Below are 7,230 nucleotides of genomic sequence, written 5' to 3'. Positions count from 1 at the left end.
GCCAAATCTAAAGGCACAACCTAGATTCGAGCCACTGACTTTTAAGTAGTTGAACATGTTATTATTCCAACCTCTTGAAAGTGACAAACTGAAGCATTAGAATTTATCAAAAACAACTGTATTTATGAGTGCTTTTGATTTGACGGCTTGCGCAGTTTGGCGCAAGACGACCTTCAGATCTGATGAAGTGTTTCTGCACATGAATTTAGCTAGCCAACGTCACCATGACATCGCCTTCAAGCTTGATCTGGGATTTCTATTGGAGAAGCAGTTTCTGTCTAACTTCATACTGTAGTGTCTTTGTTATAGTGTTCAAACTCCATATGAATAGATTGTTTTTTATAAATAATGCGAAAATGCTGTTAGAGGAAATTTTCTTAGTAGGTGATGTCAGAGTTCAGCATGTGGGAGAAGTTGCAGTTCAGTGATAGACGAGTTTCCCACTAGTAGGCCTAATTACCAGTTGGCGGGCCAATCAACTGTTTTTTTTACCAGTCAGATGTGGTAAATTTCTCCTTCCCACTTGGTTATGAACGCAGAATCACTGCGACCCGCGTCCTGGGCCAGGCAGGAACTGCCCAGGGAAAGCCTGCCCTCTCTTTCAATTGGTTCCTGAGTCATCATGGGTAACTGCTTTCCACTGGGCAGCTATTGAACACAGTGTATGGGGGAGGGCGAATATGGTGTACCAAACCTGCCATAATTAGAAAGAAAGAAATGCACACATAAATAGATCAAATCACATTTTATTGGTCACAGACACATATTTAGCAGATGTTATTCTGGGTATAGAAAAATGCTTGTGTTCCTAGCTCCAACAGTGCAGTAGTATCTAACAATTCACAACAATACACACAAATCTAAAAGTAAAATAATGGAATTAAGAAGTATATAAATATTAGATTGACCAATGTCGGAGTGGCATTGACTAAAATATAGTAGAATAGAATACAGTATATACATATGAGATGAGTAAAGCAGTATGTAAACATTATTTAAACATTATTAAAGTGACTAGTCTTCCATTATTAAAGTGGCCAGTGATTCTAAGTCTATGTATATAGGGCAGCAGCCTCTAGTGATGGCAATTTAACAGTCTGATGGCCTTGAGATAGAAGCTGTTTTTTTAGTCTCTCGGTCCCAGATTTGATGCACCTGTACTGACCTCACCTTCTGGATTATAGGGGGGTGAGCAGGCCGTGGCTTCGGTAGTTGGCTGTGGCTCGGGTGGTTGATGTCCTTGATGATCTTTTTGTCCTTCCTGTGACATTGGGTGCTGGAGGGCAGATAGTTTGCCCCCGGTTATGCGTTGGGCAGCCCGCACCACCCTCTGGAGAGGCCTGCGGTTGCGGGCAGTGCAGTTGCCGTACCAGGCGGTGATACAGCCCGACAGGATGCTCTCAATTGTGCATCTGTAAAATGTATTTAGCCTCCTGAGGTTGAAGAGGCGCTGTTGCACCTTCTTCACCACACTGTCTGTGTGGGTGGACCATTTTAGATCGTCAGTGATGTGCACGCCGAAGAACTTGAAGCTTTCTTCTTTTTCCACTGCAGTCCCATCAATGTGGATAGGGGCGTGCTCCCTCTGTTGTTTCCTGAAGTCCATGATCATCTCCTTTTTTTTGTTGACATTGAGTGAGAGGTTATTTTCCTGGCACCACTCTCCCAGGGTCCTGACCTCCTCCCTGTAGGCTGTCTCGTCATTGTTGGTAATCAGGCCTACTGATCGTCAGGCCTACTGTCGTCTGCAAACTGTGTTGAGGATCAGCGAAGTGGAGGTGTTGTTTCCTACCTTCACCACCTGGGGGTGGCCCTTCTGAAAGTCCAGTACCCAGTTGCACAGGGCGGGGTTCAGACCAGTGGTGTAAAGTACTTAAGTAAAAATACTTTAAAGTACTACTTACGTCATTTTTTGGGGTATCTGTACTTACTTTTTATATTTCTGACAACTTTTACTTCACTACATTCCTAAAGAAAATATATATTTTTTTATCTCATACAATTTCCCTGACAACCTAAAGTACTCGTTACATTTTGAATACTTAGCAGGACAGGGAAATTGTGAAATTGACGCACTTATCATCTGGGGGACTCACTAAACACAAATGCATCTTTTGTAAATAATGTCTGAAAAACAAGAAAATTATGCAGTCTGCTTTGCTTAATATAAAGAATTTGAAATGATTTATACTTTTACTTCCACTTTTGATACTTAAGTATATTTTAGCAATTACAAGTATATATAAAACCAAATACTTTTAGACTTTTACTCAAGTACTATTTTACTGGGGGACTTTCTATTAGGGTATCTATACTTTTACTCAAGTATTACAGTTGGATACTCTTTCCACCACTGGTTCAGACCCAGGGCCCTGAGTTTAATGATGAGCTTGGAGGGTACAATGGTGTTGAATGCTGAGCTATAGTCAATGAACACAATTCTTACATAGGTATTCCTCTTGTCCAGATGGGATAGAGCAGTGTGCAGTGCGATGACGATTGCATCGTCTGTGGATATATCGGTGCGTTAAGCAAATTGAAGTGGGTCTAGGGTGTCAGATAAGGTAGAGGTGATATGATCCTTGACTAGCCTTTCAAAGCACTTCATGATGACAGAAGTCAGTGCTACGGGGCGATAGTCATTTAGTTCAGTTACCTTCGCTTTCTTGGGTACAGGAACAATGTTTGACACCTTGAAACAAGTGGGGACAGCAGACTGGGATAGGGAGAGATTGAATATGTCCGTAAACACTCCAGCCAGCTGGTCAGCGCATGCTCTGAGGATGCAGCTAGGGATGTCGTCTGGGCCGGCGCACGTGCGAGGGTTAACACGCCTAAATGTCTTACTCACGTTTGCCACGGAGAAGGAGAGCCCACAGTCCTTGGTAGCGGGCCACGTTGGTGGCACGGTGTTATCCTCAAAGCGAGCAAAGAAGGTGTTCAGCTTGTCCGGGAGCAAGACGTCGGTGTCCGCGACGTGGCTGGTTTTCCCTTTGTAGTTCATGATTGTCTGTAGACTCTGCCACATATGTCTCGTGTCTGAGCCGTTGAATTGCGACTCCACTTTGTCTGTATACTGACGTTTTGCCTGTTTTACTGCCTTGCGGAGGGAGTAACTACACTGTTTGTATTTTGCCATATACCCAGTCACCTTGCCATGGTTAAATGCAGTGGTTCACGCTTTCAGTTTTGCACGAATGCTGCCATCTATCCACAGTTTCTGGTTTGGGTGGGTTTTAACAGTCACAGTGGGTCCAACATCTCCTATACACTTCCTGATGAGCTCAGTCCCGTATCCGTGTATTCGTCAATGTTATTCTCAGAGGCTACCCGGAACATATCCCAGTCCGTGTGATCAAAACAATCTTGAAGCATGGATTCTGATTGGTCAGACCAGTGTTGAATAGACCTTAGCACGGGTACTTCCTGTTTGAGTTTCTGCCGGTCGGGAGGGATGACCAAAATGGAGTCATGATCTGATTTGCCAAAGGGAGGGCGGGGGAGGGCCTTGTAGGCATCCTGGAAGTTGGAGTAGCAGTGGTTGAGTGTTAGCAGCGTGAGTACTACAGTCAATGTGTTGACAAAACTTCGTAGTGTTTTCCTCAAATTTGCTTTGTTAAAGTCCCCAGTTGCAATAAATGCGTCCTCAGGATATGTGGTATCCAGTTTGCACAAAGTGTAGTTCCTTGAGGGCTGTCAAGGTAAAGGCTTGAGGGGCAATATACACAGCTGTGACTTTAACCCAAGAGAATTCTCTTGGGAGGTAATATGGTCGACATTTGATTGTGAGGTCGGGTGAACAAAAGGACTTGAGTCACACCATGAGTAAATAATCATGAAACATACATCTCCGCCTTTCTTCTTCCCAGTGAGTTCTTTATTCCTGTCTGCGCAATCTACTGAGAACCCAGCTGGCTGTATGGACGGGGACAGTATATCCGGAGAGAGCCATGATTCTGTGAAACAGAGTATGTTACAGTCTCTGATGTCTCTCTGGAAGGAGATCCTCACCCTGAGCTCGTCTACTTTATTGTCCAGAGACTAAACATTAGCGAGTAATATACTCAGAAGCAGTGGATGGTGTGCACGCCTCCTGGGTCGGACTAGAAGTCCACTCCTAATACCACTTCTTTCTGGGCTAATAATATAAGAAATAACACACAACAAAAACAAAATACTGCAAAGTTGCTTAGGAGCTAGAAGGAGCTAGATGCAGGAGCTTGAAGCAGAGCCACCATGTCTGTCGGCACCATCTTGAGTGAGTCTCTCGGTCTCCCAGAATGGCTGGGAGACAGAGATACTTGCAGTACTCCGAGGTAAGGCCCTTTCTTCTGGTACCACTGAAGGCCACAGTGTTCAGACAGGCAGCTTGAAGAAGATGTCACTATCCAGGCCCATGTCACAGCATGCAGTGGCCTGATAGGGAGATTACAATCAATGGATTATGTACCTTTCATCACGAATGCCATGATAGCATTTACTGCATTTTGCTGAACAATTCAACCTTTTAGTGTCATTGATAAGGAAATTCACATACACTATTCAGTTGAGAAACATTGACTGTAATACCTCTTTGGCAGGGGTAGGGAACCCTGACAACACAATCATGTTTTTGATTTAACCAACCTTGATTTAACCGACCTGGAAGACCAGGAAGACCAGGCAATCACTGAACTGATCAATTAGTTTTGGTTGGTCAGGACTGCGTACAGTACATAAAAATGTAATAGAATGTTCAATTGAATGGAAACAGTGCTGTACTGAACGACCAGTAAAAAACGGGGAGGGGTTGGGTTGTGGGTTCAAAATGCACCGCTGCCCTTTAAATACATCACTCATTGCTTCAAGCCACACCCCGGCACACCAACCAAACGGAGCAAACGTATCTCAAAGTCTGGTGTGGTTCCTAGTTGGAACAAAATCCTGCATTACCTGCGGCACTCTAGAAACAGGATTGCCTGCCCCTGCTGTAGGGTACTGTGGTGAAACGACTTCTGTGCAAGGTATTGGGCAACAGCTTTCTTCCAGGGCCCATATTTACAAAGTGTCTCAGAGTAGGGACAGTGATCTAGGATAAACCTCCCCCTTGTCAGTGTAACTGTACTCAATGTGTAGGAAAAGCTGATCCTACAATCAGTACACCTACTCTGAGGTTCTTTGTGAATATGGGCCCTGGCCTGTCAGCAATGCCACTCCACCTGAAATGCAACAACAGCAAAAACATGAACAAGAATTAGCTTAGTCAGTCAGTAGCTAATGAAACACTAATGTAAATGTGCACAAGCCTAATCAGCCAAATTATGAAAACACAGCCTATTTGCAGTGAAAGTAGGAGGGGCATTTTTTGGGCTGACTTTCAGTCACCATCACATCAATATACAGGTTTGACAAAAAGTGTTCTTTTGTCAGTATCTAGCTAGTCTTAAAAATATAGCTACCAAGATCCATAGGTAAGGCTGTACATTCGAATATGAATGTTCGTTACACATAGTAGGTCGACTGGTGAGCTAATGTGGCTCATTTCACAGTGGTGTCAAAGTCCTGCATTAAGAGCTACAACACTAATATGTGTGTAAACTCTTCCCAGTTGTGTTCTGTGGGTGTCACTGAGTAGGCTGATACCACATTTCATGGACGCAAGATCCATAGGTAAGGCTGTACATTGCAATATGAATGTTCAATACGCACAATAGGCTGAACAGTAGTGAGGTGATTTCCCACAGTTAAAGTCCTGCAAAAATGCTAATATTTATGTAAACTCTTCAGTTGTGAACATTTCCTGGACCCAAAATCCATAGGCAAGGATGTACAGTCAGTGGCGGATTTAGGTATAGGTGACATGGGCAGACACCCAGGGCAGCATCTTGCCGGGGGCGGAACCAGGCGCCCGCACAAAAGAAATTGGAATGGTGACATTTGTGCGGTTTTCTATCGCTCATTTGCACGTCACGTCAACGACATCATGTCACCGTGTGGGACTGTGGGTCAATTAACCTTGTCGGAGTGGGCTCCCTGATTCTAGTTTGTGAGCTAGGCAGGCTAATGCCTGGGAAGGTCTCCCACTCAGAAGTACGAGATGGGGAGGGGGGCGGGGGTAGGTTGACCTCAGGTCTCCCCACTGGAAGCCCGAGGTAGGGGAGCGGGGGAATCTATCAAATAGCACACCTCTAACTTTGTACAGTACTAATGCAATTAGTACAGTCAGTCACACTACAAAATGATACCAAATAAACCACAATACTGTATATAGCTTCACAGACATTGTTGCTTTTATTTCTGGTTTGTGCGAAATCGTCAGGGTTTAGATGGCAATTGTGCAATTTAGTTGTGTGTTTCTTGTTTGAAGTGCAATAGTGTAATAATCACATTCTCTTCTTTATAAGTGTGTTATTCTATTTGTGTGATATAGGATGTGAAATTTAGTTTTCTTTGTGTGTTTTTTGTTAGCAATGGGGTAATAATTTGATTCTCTTTTTTATTTGTGTTTATATACTACAATTTGTTTGTATTTGTTACTGCTTTTTGATATTTATGAGTCTTATTTTTGTATATATTTGTTTATTTATATAGTTTTAAATGTTATGATTATTTATTTGTGTCGTTCCAAATGTCTGAATGAAAATTACAGTTAGTGCAGAATGGTGCATTTTTTTGGGGGGGGGGGGGGGCTGAAGGGGGAGTTCGCCCAGGGAGCCATACAAGCTAGAACCGCCACTGTACAGTGCATACAGTATGCCCCCAATGCAATCATGAAGTCTAATACATCCACAGTGTGATTTCAGCAGATTTTTATTGTGTCAAATTAACTAATTATTGTCTTTTGTTGAATTTATATAGCAACATTCCAAACTTCTTAAGCATTATCTACTCCAAATTGGGCATGATTCCACTATTTGTATCTGTTTGCATCAGTTCTAATGCAGGACTTTTATTTTAAAGGCGAACCACAAAGTCCACTATTGTGGCTAATCGTTATTGTGGCTTGCTTCACATAGGGGGTGCAAAAGCAGGCAAAAGCAATCGAGCAGGGCACCATGACATTGATCAAGCAATGTTGTGTTAGATACCACCCACAGAGGTTTTATTGACACCCCCTCATTATCATATTGGCAGAAAAAATACAGAAATTAATGAATGAATAAATATATAAGTGAATACAATTAATTAAAGTTTAAATAATTTGATAATACATATATAAATAATTGAATATATACAGATATGTAGAGAAAA

Source organism: Salmo trutta, chromosome 14 (genome assembly GCF_901001165.1).
Source record: "Salmo trutta chromosome 14, fSalTru1.1, whole genome shotgun sequence".
NCBI lineage: Eukaryota > Metazoa > Chordata > Actinopteri > Salmoniformes > Salmonidae > Salmo > Salmo trutta.
Note: the sequence above shows the minus strand (reverse complement) of the source record.